General features: G+C 44.9%; 1 protein-coding gene and 1 long non-coding RNA gene across 40 annotated transcripts in view; both read right to left on the bottom strand.

Moving 5' to 3' along the window:
• NRXN3 (neurexin 3) overlaps positions 1 to 20,455 on the bottom strand; it is a 1,503,251-nt gene that overhangs the window by 1,244,110 nt on the left and 238,686 nt on the right. The gene's annotated exons all lie outside the window — the stretch shown is intronic.
• On the bottom strand, positions 3,258 to 3,870 carry LOC139079429 (uncharacterized). The gene is made up of 2 exons (XR_011533078.1): positions 3,798 to 3,870; positions 3,258 to 3,408 (listed from the first exon to the last, which is right to left on the bottom strand). It is a non-coding gene; the product is annotated as an uncharacterized lncRNA (long non-coding RNA).

Here is a 20,455-nt window from a genome sequence, read left to right as displayed (position 1 = left end):
AATTAAAATGAACCTCGGGAAGCATGGGAAGGGAGGGATGTGAAAGCTGTCTTGGTGTCAACCCAAGACATGGAAGTGTGGAAAAAGTGTTGGGAACCTCTTGGTGATGGCGGGTCACAGTTAGGGAGTGTGACGCAGTTACATTACTTGGTAGTCTCTGGGAGGTTAATAATGTTCCTCCCACCAGTTGGGCCTCCACACTCAGGTTCCAAGACACCACACCCTCTCTGGCCTTCTGTCTTCAAAGAGAAAAAGTGCAACATTCTGAGCCCAAACCTGGACCTGTGTGAGTACCAGGGCCAAGACATCAAACATCAGCCTTGAGAGCACAAGGCTATGTCTTCAAGGTAACTCAAATAAGCCTCAGGCAGAACCCAAACTCCTCATCATGGCTTACAAGGCTCTTCATGACCCAGCCCTTCCTTACCTTTCCATCCTTACCTCTCACTACCCACAGATGATTCTCCAGCCACGCTGAGCCATGTCCACCCCCTTGACCATATGCACTCACTCTTCCCTCTGCTAGAAACACTCTTCTTTTCCCTCCTTGCCCAACTAAATTGACTTTTGGGTCTCAGTTTTCCCACAACCGCACTGAGTACTCATCTTCTGGTTACCCATGGCACCTGATACTTTTCTCATCATAGATGCTGACTCAACAATTTTTTATTGACTACCTTCTCTAAGCTAGGCACTGTAGAGAGGAAGTGACATTCAACAAGACAGATACAATTTCTACCTCACAAGAGAAAATGGTTCTCAACCCTGGCTACACATTAGAATCACCTGGGAAGCTTTTTAAAAATATCATTACCGTTTTAATCTAACTGGTCTGGAGTGGAACATTCATTATGGTTATATTTTAAAACAGTGGTTCTCAACAACCATAGTCTTTGGAATTACTTAGAAAGATTTATAAAATACTGATGCCTTGTGTTCCTACCCCAGGCCAATAAGATCAAAATGTCTTGGAGTGGGGCCTGGTCATACGCATTTTTTTAAAGTTCCCAAGAGATTCTAGTATATGGCCATGGTTGAGAGCCAATGGTCTAGAAGGAAGAATAGACATTAAATACTTATCCTACTGCTGAGAATGGTCTGTTTACTTACCTACATCCTGGTAGTCTATGAACTCCTTAGAAGCAAAGATCTTATCCAAGGTATTGTTTCCAGTACTTGGCATTGTCCCTGGCATACAGTAGGTAATCACTAAATATTTACTGAAAGAAGAAAGGACAAACTCTTAGTTATCTTTGTTCAGTGGTGTATTCATGTGTTAAGGATGCCATAACAAAGTACCACAAACTAGGCGGTTTAAACAACAGAAATTTATTGTCTCACAGTTCTGGAAGCTGGAACCCCAAGATCAAGGTGTTACCAGGGTTAGTTCCTTCTGAGGGCTGTAAAGGAGAATCTGTTCCAGACCTCTCGTCTAACATCTGGTGGTTTGCTGGCGATCATTGGCACTCCATGGCTAGTAGGTACATCACCCCAATCTCTGCCTTCAGCTTCACGTGGTGTTCTCCCTGTGTGCATGTCTGTCTCTATATCCTAACTTCCTCTTTTTATAAGAACACTAGTCATATCAGATTAGGACCCACCCTAATGACCTCATCTTAATCCCTGCAAAGACCCTATTTCCAAATGAGGTCACATTCACAGGTACTGGGGGTTAACACTTAGGCATCTTCTGGGAGGATGCAATTCAACCCGTAACAAGTAGGATGCTCTTTCTTATGCTGGAAGAAGGAAAGAAGGGAGGACAAACTCTTAATTACCTTGGTTGAGTGGGATGCTTTCTTATGCTGGATCACAGCTCCCTGTTCTAACTTAACTTCAGCTGGAACTTCTTCCAGCAGCTCTTTGCCAAGCAAAAATGCACAAAGCAGGCTGGCCAAGGCAAAATGGTGAATTAGCAAAGATTGCCCGCTCTCTCTCCTCCCAAGGCACCTTGCCTATATTCCAGTTCTAAATTGGCTTTAGGTATCTAGCTGTGTGCTGCATCCGAACAGAGAGGAATAGACTTCTGAATAAGATACTACATGATTTAGCGTAATGTATTGCCCTCTTGGGGATATTGGAAATTTAATTGAATATTCACGAAAAAAAAAACCCACTAGCAACGCCCAAAAGAGTAAATTGCTAAGAGTAGAAATGTAGGCGCTTTGTCAGGGGAGATCCGGGGAAATGGGAGGAGGGCAAAAGAAGACTCCTTGGTGACCTTCTCCCTGTCTGACCCAGCCTCTTGATCTGAGACACGTGGGGCCTTATTGGACTTGGCCTAGAGAAGGTTTGTTCTAGGTCACTCTAGGAAAGAGAAAAAGTCTTTAGAAAGTATAACTTCCACTCCACATTCTATTTTGATGCCATCAATGGTTAGTTATCATATTCTGTAAAGTAGCCGTTCATTTTTTTTCCCTGATGGAAACTCAGAGCTTGATCTATGCTCACCACGTGAGCTAACTCTTTTCTTGGGGTCAGAAGTAGCAGCAAAGCTTCTCTGGACCTGGCCTGGTGGCAGCCAGTGCTGGATATGGTCCTAGCCTGGGCACTGGCCCCAGGGCCACTAGTTAGTAAGCCCGCTCTGCTGCTTAAGCCGAAGCTGCCCACCTGAGATGGGCATACAAATTGACCCTGATTTGTGAGGAAACTCCTTTTTTTACATGCTTTCAAGGACTAGAGTTTAATTAAGCCACCTCTCAACTCTTCAATTTTTCTCACCCAGGTTTTCAGCCATCTTGAAACACTGCTGCTTATGACTGAGAGCTGTCATGGGAGATGATAATGTGGGGATAGAAAAGATCCTGCACTTTCCCCCTAGCAAAGAAAAAGCACTAGATGGGGAGTCATAAGACACGGATTCTTGACCTGGATCTATCACCAGCTGGGTGTCCTTGGGAAGATCACTTGCCCTCCACTCATCCTCAATGTTCTCAGATGTTAAATGGGGCTAATAGTAGCCAGGCACTCTTCTGAACATTTCACGTGCACTGAATTACTTAAGGCTCCAAACAGTCCTATGAAGAAGTACTATTACATTCTTACTTTAAATAAGAAAATTGAGGCACAGAGAATTAGTTTGGTTGAGTTTGTGCTACTAGTGACCAGTGAGCGGAAATTTGAACCAGGTCATCTGGCTCCAGCTCCTTGTCTCCTAATCACTATGCTATAATAATAGTATAATAATAACAGTAACTATATCACCAGAAAAAAATGAGGATTAAATGAAATAATGCACACAAGAACTCGGCAAAACATTCAATAAATGTTGGCTGTTTTTATTACATTGTGGAGTGGGATTCAACAAATGTTGGGTAGGTGGGCAGCTGGCTATCTTCCGCAGGGTTGTCTGGAAGTCTTTTGCTGAGGATGTGGTCCATGGTTTGCTAGATTTCACTGTTTCCCAGACTTGATGGAGAAATGTGAAATGAACAATACCATGTGAGTTTAGAGAATAACATCCACTTAGCTAAGCGCAATCCCATTCTGATGCCTGCAAGATAAGGCTGGTCTTAAGAATAGCCAGAGTAAGTGCTAAGACTTTCTAATCTAAAAACAGCTCCCCAATTAAGATGCTACTGAGCATAAAATGCTGCCATCTTGGTTTAAGGATCACCCTCTGTTTTCCCTGCAGGACCCAAAATATGAATGCCAACCAGGAGAAGATATCCACTAAGTCCCATCTACCACAGTATAAGTTAGTTCCTTCCAGTCTTTTTTTGGGAGAATCACGTATGTGAGATATAGACATCTATAGGGGAAGAGAGTATGGAAAGAAGAGGTAAAACATCTCCAACCTTGCATGTTTCACAACTTGGGCTTGGGCCATCCTGGTTCCGAACCCATTGATTTTGTTCTCATTTCAACCTGTCATGGAAGGAACACAGGGCACATAATGGAGTTGAATTTATAGAGCACAGATCAAGTGTCAGGCACCGTGCACTGTGTCTTCTCCAGGATTCCTCCCTTTCATCCTCACAATACTGAAATGCAGATACTCTCAACTCCCAAATGCACCACCAGTTTTGTTTTGCTTTGTTTTTAGTGGATAAAGAAAGGTCAAAGATACAAGTCATTTGCTAAGGTCCCATAAACTGCAATCGGCACATCTGGGACTAGAACCCAGATATGTCCAATTCTAAAGCTTGCTTCTTGTGCCACCCCACACTGCACGCACAAGATGCACAAGGCATTTGACCTCACACAGCCCCAGGACCCCTACCTCTGGGGAAGGGTGGGAGATGTAACCAGAGAGAGGCCATATAAACCAGTTGATGAGAGCCCAGAAGCACAGGCCCAGTCCTTCCCCCGTTTTGCCCTCACTGCTCATTCAGATGCAAAGCTCCAGAGGTGGAAGAGGTGGCGGCAGGCCAGCAAAGGCCCCAAGACTGTGCACACCTGTTTTCACACACACACACACACACACACTCCACATCAAGCACCGTCCTCTGAAGCATGGACTCCGCTGCCAGCCGGGCCCCTGTGGCTGAGAGGAAAGTTATTTACAGCAAGGTCTGGCCTCTCGCGCCACCGTGTAATTCCAGGCAATTGCGCTTCCAAATAGATCTTTTTGGAGAAAATCAACAGTGGCTTTGCTTTCAATCTACTGGAAAATGAAGTCTTGTGAATGTGTTACATAAGTCCACAGCAGGTGGAGTGAGGAGCACAGGAGCCCAAAGCTCGGCCAAGAGAGGGTGAGGCACTGGTTCCCCCTATGCCTCCAGGGGCTCCGTCCCACCTGCCCAGCCTACCCTGTCGTGTGCTATGGCTTTGTAGAGGCAACCAGGGCTACGGGGATGGAGCAAGGATGAGCAAAGTCTGCCAAAACCATCAGCTGGGTCTTCAGGGAAGAAATGGGAACCAAAGAAGCAGAGCAGGTCTTATGAAAGAAGATCAGAGACTGGTTGCTGCCTTATCCAACCAATCCAGTGTGGTGCAGTAACAGCCCCCACACACACAGCCACACAAACAGAGGCAATACCTGTGCCGAAATCTTTTCTTTTTTTCTATTATTATTAATGTTTATTTTCCATTATAAAAGTAATAGAATCTCACTGAGAAAAATTCTGAAAATACAGAAACACAAAGAAATAAAAATAAACTGCCCGCAATCCCACCACCCAGACACAGTCATTGTAAACATTTGGATGGATTTCTTTCCAGTCTTTGTTTTTATCCATTTTTAGCTTCAAAATAATCATTCCTGATGAGCTTTCCAGAATGCCTCAGGGACTCACCTCTGGGACCTTCTGTCAAGATGTTGACTGACGCACACTCAAGAGTTTTAAGAGGCTAGATGGTAAACTGATTGGCTGAACAGATAGCCAATGGTTTGTTAGATTATGGAGAAGGACTCTGGTGGGATAAAAAGAAAGCTAAACTGAGAATCAGGAAATGCTCATTCCAGCCCCATTCCCACCATTATTGACTGTAGGACCTTGGATATATCATACACTCCGTTTGCAGCCTTACTTGCATCATCCATAATAAGAAACAGAATGGTAGAGGAACATTAGGAGCCTGATGACTGGATGCTTATACTTCTTATATTTTCTGGGAAAACCACTTGCTTTCCCGTATACGAGTATTTTCATCTGTACAATGGGGATATTAATACCATGCTCCAAAAACTTCTCATAGCTGTTGGGAGGCTCAAATCAAACAGTGCATGCAAATTGGTGTTGACAACTATAAAAAACTATAATAATGAAAGCTATCATTTTGATTTAAAAAATAGAGGAAAATACTTGTGACACTTATCTTGTGAAAATATAAGGAGATGATAAATGTGATAGTACTATAAAAGGAACAAAACACCATATAGGAGTGAGATGAGGTTATCCAGGGAAGAAACAGAGACAGGCTGTTCCTGCAATTCAGACAAGAAATCTAGAATAACGAAGGGAGGTGAGGAATGAAAATATACGAAGGAAAGGGATTTTTCTCCCTTTACCTCCTTTATCCAAAAAGGCACCGACGGCTCACCTCTAAGAATCCAGATGGGAGATCCAAATGCAGAGGGTATGACTCGAGTTTGGTTCTGTACCTTAGCAGGGGTTAAGAGGAAGCTGAGGCACCACCTCTAGCTCATCTCAGCCAGAACCTTCCAAAAGGTGAAAGTCCAATGGAAGACACTCTCCAGCCTACAGACTGGAGTCAGTTTCATCTTTTTACATTGTGAAAAAGCAGAGTAGATAGGGACAGAGGAGGGGAAAAGCAGGAGGCGGCACTGAATCACATAAAATGCAGAGGAGAGCTACCCATCAGAATACATCAATTTGGGGGATCCCCAGAAGCGAAGCTGCCAGACCATTGAATTAGTGTCAGTGCGCCACCTTCTGGTGGGCCTAGATATTACACAATCCCCTGTGTTCACGAATTCTAACTCTTCTCCGTGTTTAGAGCTCATAAGGTATCTTTCCAAATTAATACGCCGGTTCCATAGCATCTCCAAGACCAAGACCAGGCCATGAAAAACTGCTACAATGATGACAGGTGTCTTTAGCAGCTCCAACTTTCTTATTCAACTTGTTCTCTCCAACTTTTCCCCTTCATCCCCATTTGGCCACCCAAGCCCAGTGCTCTTAATTCATGTCTATGTACTCAGGACCTACTGGGTTACCTTCCAGCAGTACTTTTATTTGAAAGAAGACCTAAGGGAATTGACATGGATAACATCCATCCTACACATTCATTCAAACAGGTATTGGGCTCATGAATAGTAAAGACAATAGATTCTCTAGGAATTCTAGAAAGGATAAGAGTCGTTTATGGTTGGGGTGCTCAGAGAAGGTGGCATTTGACCTGATATTTGAAGATTTTTAACAGGAGGAGATGGAAGAGAAGACGTACCTGGTGAAAGGAATAGAACACAAAGCACAAAACAGGGAAAAGGCATAGAATACTTCCACCAGAGCATGTCAGAGAATAAATGACCATGAACATTTATGAAATTTTATAAAGCCTCTTTTTAAAATTTTATCTTCTCAATCATCCCAAAAGGTAGGTATTATTACTATTGAGCCCATTTTACAGACGGAGAAACTGAGTCTAGAAAAAGTTAAATTACTTGCTTTCTGAAGACTCTATAGTGAGAAAGAGAAGAACTTGGACCCAAAGATTCTATCTCCAAATCCCAGGACATAGCAAATATGATTAACTCAAAAGGGAGATCACAGCCATTCTGTGCAGGGTAAGGAATAACAAGCTAAAGCATCAGGCTGATGGTGAGGTTTCAGGCCCTGTGACATAGAGTGGGGAGTTGTGGAGGTGACCAGATGTGGTCTTCTTTATCTTCTCTCCTTCCAGACAGAGGCTGACTCCTCACTGGTCATATCTTTCTTCTTAGAGACACATCCAAGCTATACAGGCATGCAGGAGCTTACAAGCAACACAGAAAAGTTATTTCTTTTTTTCCCCAGTGCATTTATCTGTTTATTTGATTTCCCGCTCACTGCATTATATGTTATTAGGCCTCAGGGTGCCTCAGTGAATTAAAATGATATAGTCAAAATGTATGATTAAAAGACTGAGCAGCAATAATAACAGCATAATCATACCGAGCATTCATATCCCACTTCAGCATCTGTTATCTCATTTACTCACACAAAATCAGCAGCACTCTAAAACAGGAATGACAGAATGAAGCAATCCAATTTTACTGATGGAGACATGGAAACAGAGAGGTTAGGTGGTTTCCCTAGGGCCACACAGCAAGTTATTGGAAATTTAACCAGATCTCCTAACTCCCAAGCCAGCCTTCTTTTCACAGTAGTCCAGTCTCTCAGCTCAGGCAGGCTGTGGAGATGAGAGGGCCCATGTGGTACCATCTGCTTCTGCCTCCCAGGAACTCTGAGTTCAGCACCATGAACAGAGGCACCTGGGCCCAACGCCATTCTTTGATGGCATACAACGTTCGTTTCCAAAGTAAAGCTCGCAAACTGAATTCTGGAACGTTGAACCATGTCATACACCATAAGAACACTCCACGGGTATCTAGAAGTGATGGCAATAATAAGCACTTAGAAACAAGTCAGAGGCTGGAGTGGACATTTTCACCAGCCTGACCTGGTTGAGGCAAACGCACCCTTAAGGAAAGCAGCTACTCATTTTTCACCAGGTAGAGCCTGGAATTAACTAATGATCAGTAATATTTATCCTAGTATGCAAATTCTGACTGTCTCCAATTAACCAACCTTGTTTTCCCCTTTTACATCCCAGGATACTGTGAAAACTCCAGGCTATTGAACGTGAAAATAACAGCACATCAACTAATGTCTGCTGAGTTCTTGCTTTGTGTCAGGGCCCGGGCCAGGCACCTGATGCTGCCATCATTTGATCCTTTTAGTGTCAAGTGTGAAACACATATAAGATAGAGAAGCTGTGAGGAAAGTATTTAGGAAAACAATGATGCTATAATGAAAAGATATACTGAGTGTGGAGTCACACAATCCTGCTTCAACTCCCAGATCTGCCTCCCACTAGCTCTGTGATCTTGGACACTTATTTAACTGCCCTGAGCCTCAGTCTCTGCATGTATAAAACTGGAGAATCATATTCTCTTCACAGCTTGTTCAAGAGACTACAAAATAATGCACATAAAGCCCAGAGCACAATGTTAAGCGCACAGCAGGTGGTCATTGGACACTATTCTATAAGCTCCATCCTTCCCCCATCTTGCACATATATCTTTGGTCTCCCTTCAGTGTCCTTCCCCATTGACTTGATATTGAGATAAAAATAAAACTTGGGGAAGAGGAGGGAGTAAGCTAAATGAGAATCAGCTCACAAATCTAAAGAGAATAGGACTTGTACTGAGTTAAAAAATGATAATGCTTCTATGACAGTCTCAGAAGGGTATAGGAGGGGAAAGATGGTGGACACAATGGGTCTCTGACAGTTACAGAAAAATTCAGGTGTATACACTGTCAAGCTTACTGTGCCAGGCCACAGGCCAGCAATGGGAATGGGGACTGTGACAAGGCTGGGAACCAATGAACATCATTCCTGGCCTTGCTTCCCACTCACATCATTTGCAGGGAAGGGGCTAAAGGTGAGCAAGCCTTTTGACTAGAATCACAGGCACAACTTCCAGTATTCACCTATATCTGCAAACATCAACACACCTTCACCTACCCTTCCTAAAATGAGCTTTAGAATCTATTGTCCCATTGAGGAGGAGAGATCCAAAAAACAAAATCGATGCATGAAGAATGTCTCTAGAGGAACTGGAATCTAAAAAAGCCTGGTTGATGCATTCATTCCTTCCACCCCTAACTCGCTGATCACAAGCAATAGTCTCTTCCATCAAGGAGAGCTCACAGGCCTCCTCCATCAAGAAGGGACATGCTGCTCAATGACACTAGAGCCAGGTGAATGCTTTAATAAAGCTGAGCCCAAGGCACTGTGCAGGGGGATGGGGGAAGCCTAATGCCAACCACAAAACTCATCCCCATCCAGGAATATTTCCTGGCTCATTGCATATATACAGATAGCCACTGAAGCTCCTTCTGCACCCAATGAAACTCAGCTTGTTCAGCTTGATCAGGCTTTCCGCCTCCTCTCACTTCCCAGGCCCTCTGACTGCACTAAGACTCAAAAAACAACGTATGTTTATATCTGAAAGGAACTCTAGATATCATCTTGCCTGACCTTTTTAGTTTACAAACTCAGTCCCAGAGAGATAATGACTTCTCCTAGATTGCAAAGCTGGTGGAACAAGAATTAGGACACAAGTCTCCCAACAACCATGCAGGAAAAGGTATCATGTTACAAGTGCTGTCCTATCTCCTACGCTTACAATTCTGTCTCCTTTGGGAACCCATTTCCCCACAAGGTCCTCCACTACTCTGCAAAGCCTAACAAGATGACCTGAAGCATTAGTTAACTGGTTAACGAGACACAACTCTGGGTTTTGATTCAAGGAGAACCGGTATAATTTCCTCTATCTGTGCTCACTCAAATAACAACCGCACTGCATTAATACCTTGGGTAGCCTTTCCCAAACACTCCTTAAAATAATAGTGAGCATAAGGTCCCAAAACAGCAGGACAGAGGGGAAACCTCTTGGGTCCAGCATTACATTACTGGTCAGGTTCTATGCCGCCTCTTCTATCCCTCAGAGCTGAATGACTTGGAAGAAACCAGCTCCCAGGAACTGCATATTGTGTTCTCTGGCAACTGGGGATGGCAGTGATGCTCCTGTTGATTAATCCTTACACATGGGATCTTCATGAGCTGTATCTCCCCCAGGCTCCCAGGGAAGCAGCGTAGTGGAGCAGGAGAGCATTGGCACAGGAGTTGAGCAATGTGGTTGAGCAAAGGTAGGAATGTGGTTTCTCTGCTATGTAACCTACAGCAACTAGAATGCTCCACGTCCACACATCCTCATCTGCAAAATGGGAATACCATCATTACCAACTTCAGCAGGGTATTGTGGGAATTAAACAAAACATTTAGTAAAGGGCCTGGCTAATATTAGAGAGCCCAATAAATGTTATTTTACTTCCCCTTCCATTAAAGGGGGGGAAAGGAGCACCCTGATTTCTGTTTAAGCCCTAACCCAGATTTGACTGAAGTCTAAATATGTCATTTCCTCTCTTCAAGTCCTTAACTTCCCCTTGGCAAAAAAGGACATCTTTCTGTTTTCCAGAGAATAATGCGACATAACTGCTCAGTGTTCCCTGGATAAAAGTATGATTTACAACAGAAGTACTTCTAACAGTAGATTTAATTATGCGTGGGTAAGAGGGAGAAAATAAACGATGACTAAGTACCTGCTAGGTACCAGGCAATTGTAGCACACTATTTCACATAACCCTTCTAACACCTCTGGGAGGAGGGTATTTGTTATTATCCCATTTGACAGATGTGGACTGGCAAGGTTTAATGACTCAAACCCATGCAGATTTCCATTTGTGCAACACTCTTATTTTCCTCAGAGGGAGGGGCTCCTTTGGCGAGCAGGATCATCCACCAAAACTCTTAAGGAGAGAGTATGCAAACATAAGCCATGCTAAATGTGTTGACCCTCCCTCCCCCTCCTGGATTAGTGACTGATCTTTCTCATTGGGATTTTAGATGATCACGCGATGGATTTATGCCAGTGACCACCAGAGGGGGACAACAGCTGGCTGAGTGCAGAGTACGTGCTCATGCATGCGTGCCCACACACACACACACACACACACACACACACACACACAGTGTCCCCAGTGGCCTATCCAAACAATAACAGAGGATTAACACACAGAGAGATCCCTTTTAAAACAAAGACCCTTGAATAAACAGGGCTTCCCCTCAGCCTCTCCACTCCTGCCAAAGCCCGCTGTGTCAGAACACACCTCATGCGAAAGAAAAAAACACAGGAACCCCTACCTCAGGCAAAAGATAGTCCTGTGTTGGAAAGAATAAAAAACAGTTTTGACCCACTGGGTCTCATATTCAAAGAACATCAAGTACACAGTTAAAAAGAAAGGGATTTGGAGCCAGAGGACAAGGGTTTTGAAGTCTTGGCTCCACCACACCAGTTGTATGGTATGCCCAAGTCCCTTTACACCTCCCACTGTCCATGTCCTCACAGGAAAGGGGGACCCCATCAGCCACCTCACAGCGTTATTGTAAAGACAGAATGGAATGAGGTAAAGCAAAGTCCTCTGTAGGCTGCGGAAGCTACACAGTTGCCAGTAGCTCTCACTGGCATTCTAATTGACTATTTACTCAGTATGGATGCTCCAATATAGCAAGGCCCTGTACAAGGCACACAAGGCCTGGTGCAGGAGTAACAGAGCTTGGATGGTATGGAACAGAGGCAGAAGGAGCCAGGGTGGTAATAAACAACAGTCTAGAAGGAAGGGTCCAGATTCTTCACACTGATATTTTTGTGTTCTTCCTGCCTCTCCCACCTTCTCTTTCGGAAGATGTCCATCGGCCTGCTATAAGTTTCCTAGGGGTGCTGTAACAAATTGCCACAAACTCGATGGCTTGAAGTAACAGAAATTTATTATCCCACAGTTCTAGAGGCCAGAAGTCAGAAATGGAGGTGTTGGCAGAGCCAAGAACCCCTTGCCTCTTCCAGCTTCTAATGGCTGGAATCCATTGAATTCCTTGGCTTGTGACCACATTACTGCAATCTCTGCCCCCAGCTTCACATCACCTTCTCCTCTTCTGTCTGCCAAATCTCCTCTGTGTGTGTCTTATAAGGACACTTGTCACTGGATTTAGGGCCCGCCTGAATAATGCAGGATGATCTCTTCATCTCAAGACCCTTAATTACATCTGTAATGACCATCTTTCCCAATAGGTAACATGCATAGGTTCCAGAAATTAGGACATGCCATATCTTTGGGGGGAGGGGGGACACCATTCCACCCACTACAAAGCCAAACCAGGACAAACTCAAGAACACAAAACCGTATGGACTGTCTGATGCTGTATTGTGGGACTCACAGAATGAAATGCTAGCCCTGACCCAAAGAAGGGAGAGGCATGAGATCCAAGTAATCCGAAGCACAGAAAGCAAGGTTAATTCTGTTGGGGGAGGACAATGGGAAGGCTTCCTGCAGGGGGTGACATCTGAACTGAGATTTGAAGGATGGGTAAGGAGAGGTAAGAGAAGAAAAGGGAAGGAAATTCTGGTGGAGGAAACAGCAAGAGCAAAGATGCAGAGGTTGAAAAGGGGTATTTGGGGGAAGAATACAGGGAGAAGGAAGAAGGATAGATGAAGAAGAATAGATCTAGGCAGGAGACTAGAGGTAGAAGTACCTTGTCCAGGGTCCCAGGGGGAAGCAGAGAGAAAGCTAGAAATCGACCATGGTAAGGGGCCATTGGATTCCACTCCACTCCCCGCTCCAACTTCCTTCACTGTTTCCATCGAGGGCCCGTGCACTCTTGCTCCCTGCTCCAGTGGTCTGAAAGAATAGCTGTTCTCCTTGTCCAGACTACTCTGAAAACTTAAGTCCTGCCCTGGGTAATTCTGCCCCTGACTGGGATGCGAAACCATTCCACAGAGAGACACACCCTCAAGGATGGGAGCTGACAGACTGAAGACAGACAAACAGACAGACTGTCAATGATGCAATGGCACAGCAGAAAACGCAGCAACCCCAGCCCATTCCCTGTGCCTCAGGACACAGACAGTTGGACTCAGTTAATTGAAATATAAGCTTTAGGCAGTAGGATCTATCCAAACACAAAGAAAATGGCAGGAGGATGCTAACAGCATGTAAATAGATGAGACGGGAGCCCTTTAAAACAATCCTTCAGATTGGGCAGCCCAGGTGTAGATAGCACTCACCCTAGCACACTCCCCACCCTAACCCCTTCCTCACCTCCTCCTGGCTCTCTCCTCCCCCACCCCGAGGTACCCCACGGCCTCCGCCTCGGGATCTGCTCTAATAAAAGTGGCCTCAGTCCCAGCGAGCCTGCTGGAGGAACACAGCTGATTTCACCTCTTTAACCCTGGAACTAGGAAAACAGCTGAATGCTGACTCCAGCCTTCCCCAGGGAGCACCCTAGAGCTTTATCTGGTGAGTTGCACAACCTCTAGGAAACTCTGCACAAGTGAGATAAACCCCTGTGCCCAAGAGGAAGCCTACTTATCTCCCAACAAAGCATCTTTGGAAAGTACTTGTGTGTGTGTGTGTGTGTGTGCACTTCTCAGGGAAGGAAGTATTTTTAAAAATAATAGCTGCAATAACAATAATAATAATCATCATCAGCTGATGCCTTCATCCTGGCCAATGCCTCAGGGAAGGAGGTACGGGGAGTCTGCAGGGCAGGACTGAACTGGGACTGTGGGTGACACACGAGCCAGGGGCGGGCAGCTTCCCTGAGGGGCCTGAGCCCCGGGTCTGGTTTGAGAGATATGGCTGCCACCTCTCTTCATACAGAATAAACAAATGATTAACTGTCTCATTAGCAACTGTGCGGGAAGACACACAACTCACGTCGCAGCGGGTGGTGACGCCAAGAGATTTATATTATTTAACAATAAAAGCAAAACAAACGTGGCCTTCCACTGGCAGCCTGCCTGCATGGGCCCCTCGTGCTAGGGCAGGGCAGTGGCATCTGGCCAGGGAAAGGATTCCAGCCAGAAGGAGGCAGCAGGTGCTGGACTACCTTCCCGGCATTTCAGGACTGGGGTTAAGTTTAGAGCGCAGGTGAGGGGGGATGTTGGAATGAAAGGAGAGAAAGAAGGAGATTGCTCAGAAATGCAACACAATTTACTCAAGAACTAGATGTGGGTGTTCACTCGCTGGGAAACAGAACAGAACTGGAAATCAAAAAACTCCAATTGTAGCCATAGCTCTGACCCTACCAAAATGTGGGAAAAGTTGGGCAAATTCTGCCTTGGTTTCCACACCTGTAAAATGGGGAGAGGGTTTTCTCAAGAAGTACTGTGAAAATGCAGGTTGTCATTGTTGCTATCACACTGTCTAGCGGTCAAGAGATCAGACTCTGAGCTCAGACTCCCAGGGCTCAAATCCCAGCTCCACCACTTACTAACTGCATGACCACAGGCAATTAACTTCTGTTTGTGAGCTGTAAAATGGGTACGCCAACTACATTTACCCCTTAGGATTAAAAAGGTCAATCCTGAAGAGCACTAAGCAAAGCCTGGTCAGAGGAACAGACATTCAAAGTGCTGTAGATGCTGCCATGTTTATCCTTATTCCTCACCAACGCCCTGATTTTGAACAGACAACCTAGGTTTACACTTCCAAGAATTCCAGTTACGAATGCTTGCTCCTACCTCTAAGCTTTTCTCTATTTTTTCTCCTATCCCAAAGAAAGAAGTATCCCAAGTTTTCCCAAGATATGATCCCATCTTCCCTCCTCTGGGGTTTTGACCCAAAAATCATCTCATCTTTTTGCTGTCTTCAGATCCTTCTATTCCACTGGCTCCAGGTCCCCTCGTCCTACAAACACATTCAAGCTTCATTCATCCTACAAACAATTCTCTGTCAACCATGTCTCCCCCCAAGTCAGGATCCTTCCACTTCCTTTTCCCTCTGAAGAGAGTAATCTATATTCCTTGTATCTGCCTTGCAACTTTCATTCACTCTCCTGGCCTCCATCCCCCATCACTCTACTGGTGGCAAAAGGCATCTAACACATCCAACTTGTCAAGTCTGTCCCAGGACCTCTCCCCAGGCTTCAGCTTGAGTTCTTGGTGGTGTGTGGCACTGCTGACTACCCCTTTGCTGAAATCCTCCCCTTTTTTGGCCTCCTGGATGCTGCTCTGTTCTGTTCTCCGCTCTCTCCTCTGTCTACTTTTCCTCTCTGCCTCTTTCACTATTCCTTGCACTGGCCCTTAAATGTTGTCCCCCAGGGGATGCGCCTTGGTACCCTTCTCTCATGTCTGTTGCATGCACTAAGCGCCCCAGTGCCCTCAGTAGGGTCACATCCTGAGGTATGCTGAGGCCAAGGGCTTGGGGCAGTTTTGTTTGGCTGATAAGAGTGTTTTCAAAGGCGGTGTGACTGCGCAGGTAGTAGACTGGCTCCAACAAAAGCAGCTTAACACCTGTTGTCTTACATCAGGCCACGTCACACATTTATGTCAACTCCCCACCTTAGTAGATATTTGAGTTGCTGAGCCTTGTGATCCATCTGGGATAGTCTCACCCACTGTACGGAGCAAGAACCATCTCTAGTGCTTATGGAACCCCAAACTTTATTTCTGCTGTATACTTCTCTTTTGAACTCAAAACCAAGTTTCCAGCTGTTTAATGGACATCTCCACCTGGATGTCCCAAGAAATCCTCAAGTGTATCTGAATTTTCTCCCAATAATACCTTTTCCATCTTGGTTAACGATGTCACTACCCATCCTGGTGGTGTAAACAGAAACCTCAGGATCATCCTTGACTCCCAGTGAACTCTCCTGCTCCCCCATTTCTAGTGAGCTACCATGTCCTGTCAATTTCACCAGAAATATATCCAAAGAATATTTTCCCCTCTCTCTCCCTGTCCACCATGCCACTGTCCTAGAGGGTCCTATCACTTCCCATCCCCCAATCCTCTCTTTTACCAAGTCCATCTTAAACACTGGCCACCAGAAAGATCTTTCTAAAAATAGGTCTGTTTGTAGAATTACTTCATCCTCCATGTACTTTCAACACCTCAAAACCTGTCCTCTCCTACTTCCCTCCCCATTAAAACTTTTCAGTGGGGCTGGCCCCATGGCCAAGTGGTTATGTTCACACACTCCACCTGGGTGGCCCAGGGCTTTGCCGGTTCGGATCCTGGGTGTGGACATGGCACCGCTCATCAGGCTATGCTGAGGTGGCATCCCACATGCCACAACTAGAAGGACCCACAACTAAAAATACACAACTATGTACCGGGGGGCTTTGGGGAGAAAAAGGAAAAATAAAATCTTTAAAAAAAAAAAAAACTCTTCAGTGCTTTCTCATTGGTTAAAGTGTACTTGAAAATCACCTGGAGAACTGATTAAAATACAGATTCCCAGGTCTTTGCCCTAAACAGTCTAAAGCAAGAGTTCTCAGTGAGTCCAGGAGACTATATATGTAACAAGTACCCTGGAGCATTTTAATACCAGTTTTCCACAAATCACACTTTTAGAAACTCTAAACAGAAACCACAGTATAGTTGTTAAGAACCTCAACTTTGAAATGAGGGTACCTGCGGGTTGAATTCCACCTCTTCCACAGTTAACTGTGTCTTTCAGCATGAAGCTTTACTCTCTGGGCCTTAGTTTCTTCTTCTAACGTATAAGACAACAACAAGAATACCATCCATGTATTGAATACTAACCACATGTCGGGCACCATGCTACACACTTTAAATGCACAGACGCTTACAATCACCATAACAAACATATGAAATAGATACTATTATTTACTGCATTTCCTAAATGAGGAAACTGAGACACTGAGGCCTTGCCTACGGTTGCAGGGCTAACAAGTGGCAGAGCTGGGTTTTGAATACAGGCAGTTTAGATCCAGAATCCATGCTTGTAGCCATCACTCACAAAGTCGTCATGGAGATTGCATGACATAACCTACAGGAAGCAGTTAGCATGTTGTCCTGCCCATAGTAAGACCTAAATAAATAGCAGTCCTTATTCCTGTGGTGGTTATTAGCACTAGTACCATCATTACAGAATCAACTCTACACTCCCCAGGTGGAGAGGCAACAGAGTGTTGTGGTTAAGCAGACTCTAGCAAGCTGCCTTGTCCGATACAGTAGTCGTTAACCACAAGGGCCTGTTTAAACTTAAACATAATAATCAAAATTAAAATGTAAAATTCAGTTCCTCAGTCACACTAGCCCCACTTCGAGTATGCAAAAGCCACGTGCAGTTAGCAGTGACTATCCTGGAAGTGCAGATTTAGAACATTTCCACCATTACAGAAAGTTCTATGGGGCAGCACTGCTCTAGAGGTAGGCTGCTGGAATAAAATCCTGACTCTGCTGGCTGAGGGCTTTTTGGAATGATAATTTGCCTCCCTGTGCCTCAGTTTTCTCATCTGTAAAACAAGGATAATATTAGTATCCACCTTATACAGCTGCTTTGAAGAACACATGAGATAATATCATGTACTTAGAATATAATTAATATACCCTGGCACAGAGTAAGTAACATATAAGTGCTTGTGTTCATGATTATGGGGGTGGGGGTATCATAATTAATATTATCAGTTATACTTGAGCCACCTGGCACAACAAGCATTAACACTGAAATCTTCATCTCTTGCCTGTACCTGAGATGCCCTCTCTCCCACCTTAACAAACTCCTACACTTCCTCCAAAGCCCAGTCAACTTGTGATTTTTCCCTCTATAGCTTTCCCCAAAGCATTCCAACCCCTGGCACAATTCACTACTTTCTGAGCCTGCAAAGTCCGATGGCAGTGCCTGCTCTTTCTCCATGCCACGACCCTGAATTTCAGTTGCTCTGGGTTCTTACTTCTGTTGTGTTCCTCTTTGAAATACCTTCTAAGATGCACAATTCTCCTTGAAAATGAGAACAGGGCCCCTATTTAGGGGGATGGACTATTACATGTCAGCAGATGGAGCCTTGCAAACTCTTTCCTGATGACATGCGTCCAGAAAGAGAAGCTAATGTGATACTGTGCCTTGGGCATCGTGTCCATCACAGACCCCTGGGCACCAGCATGTGTGACCTTTGGAAAAAGTCACATAGGCGGAAGTGTCTCTGTATTGTTCTTTGCTCAGCAATGAATTATTCTGGGTGGAGATGCAAATTTTTCATTGAGTAATTTCGTGAATAGCTGAGCTGGGAAGCCCAGGTGTTGGGAGTGGGAGGGGAATAAAAGGTGGGCCCCACAGTTTTGTTTTCAGAACATTCGCTGCACTAAGTGCATTCTAGAGAAACAGTGAACTTTTCAAAAAGAAGAAAATTGCAAAATTTTAGAATAGAGAGGGTTTGACATGAGTGTAGTGGCTAAACCAAAGTGATGCGGGAAACAGAGCATCACTACTTACTAGTTCTGTAACCTCGGCCATGGCCCTGAGCCCTGCGGAGACTCGGTTTCCCCACATGTGAAATGGAGGCCACAGTCACCTCGTGGAAGGAGGATGAGGAATAATGTACAAGCATTCTTTTCACCAGGGCTGTCACACAGCAGACCCTCAAGCAATGGCAGCTAATAACATTACTGAGTTCTATCAAACCAGTCCTTCCAAGAAAATCACATAAAATTTTTAAAGAACCGGGAAAGTGGAGACCAAACAGAAATGCACTCCTGTGATATTAAGTGTGAGATTTACAGGGCCACAGGTAAGCAAACACGGGTCTCCGAAGTAACTATAACTCAGCCAGACTGCACACAAGTCTATTTGCAAAGGCCATTTAATAATATGTGGAGTTTCACAAAATCCCCTCAGGCTAAGAAGTCGAGTTTCCATAGAAGGGGAGGCAGGGGGTATGTGGACAACCAGAAGTAGCTGGAGGCTGTAGCCAGCCACAAGTCCCTCCACTGGTTATTTCCCAAGGTCTCTTGCATTTGAATGAAACTGGTATTCCACTAAGCTTTCCTCTCTTCCCACTATTTGGTCTGCTCTCCATCACAGCAGCTTCTCCAGCACAGCAGCCTCTGCCTTTTCTTCACTTCCGGTTCATTTGCCGCCTTGACCGTGCCCTTCCCTCTCTCCACTCCACTGAAGCTGCTCTTACCACGGCCAGCAGTGGTGTGCTTTTTATTCATCATGGCTGTCCTCACCACCAAGTGGCTCCCTTGGTTTAGCTGACATGCAAACCCAGGAGTGATCCTCACCCTTGTCTAATCCCCTCCCCTTTGAGTGTGGGAGGAACCTGTGAACAGGATGAGCGATCACTATCATGACTATGTTATGTTAGATGGTATTATGAGTTGAACTGTGTCCCCCCCCAAATCCATATGTTGAAGTCATAACCCCCACTATCTCAGAATGGGACCTTATTTGGAAATAAGATTGCTACGGATGTAAATAATTAGGATGAGGTCTTTAGGGTGGGCTCAAATCCAATGTGACTAGAGTCCTGATAAAAAGGGGAAATCTGGACACAGGCATGCACACAGAGAAAACACCATGCAGACAAAGACAGTCCTCTATGAGCCAGGGAGGGAAGCCTGAAACAGATGCTTCCTTCACAGTCCCCAGAAGGAACCACCCCTGCCAGTACCTTGACGTCAGACTTCTAGCCTCCAGAATTGCGAGATAATAAAATTCTCTGAAGTCACCCAGTTTGTGGTACTTTGTCACAGTAGCCCTAGCAAACTAAGACATATGGCAAAAGGAAATTAGCCAGATAGGCCCAATCTAATCACATGAGCCTTTTAAAAGCAGAGAGTTTTCTCCAGCTGGTAACAAAGAGGAAATCAGAGATTTAAAGTGAAGGTAGAATTTGATGCTCTATCGCTGGCCTTGAAGATGGAGTAGGCCTCAGGATGAGGAAGGCAGACAGGCTTTAGTTGCTGAGAGTGGCCCTAGGCTGACAGCAAGCAAAGCAATGGGGATATAAATCCTACAACTTCGAGGAACTAAATATGGCCAAAACTGGGCATGAGGCTGGAAGAAGGTTCTTCCTGGAATGTGGGAGGAGAGTCCATCTAGTCAACACCTTGATTTCAGCCAGTGTGACCCTAAGCAGAGGACCTGTCCAAACCTGCCTTCGCTTCTGACCTACAGAACTGCGAGTTAGTCAATGGGTGTTGCTTTAAGCCACTACAATTGTGGTAATTTATTCAGCAAGAATAGAAGACTAATTCAGACTCCAACCCTCCAATCCCTTCCCTGAGGGTTTTTCTTACAGGATAATGTGAATTCTGGGCTCCTAGCCAAAGACTGCAAAGCCTTGACTAAGTCTTCTCCACTCCTTCCTGCCTCAGTTTCCCCACAGGTCAGACATTCCTGGTTTCAACAATTACAGCACTACTAGTGGAAGTCAGGAAATGACAAGGGACTTGTAGGTGGTAAGCGTTTCACTGAA

Source organism: Equus przewalskii, chromosome 25 (assembly GCF_037783145.1).
Source record: "Equus przewalskii isolate Varuska chromosome 25, EquPr2, whole genome shotgun sequence".
Classification (NCBI taxonomy): Eukaryota; Metazoa; Chordata; class Mammalia; order Perissodactyla; family Equidae; genus Equus; species Equus przewalskii.
The sequence above is the reverse complement of the archived record's forward strand: the minus strand, read 5'-3'. Positions and strand labels throughout refer to the sequence as shown.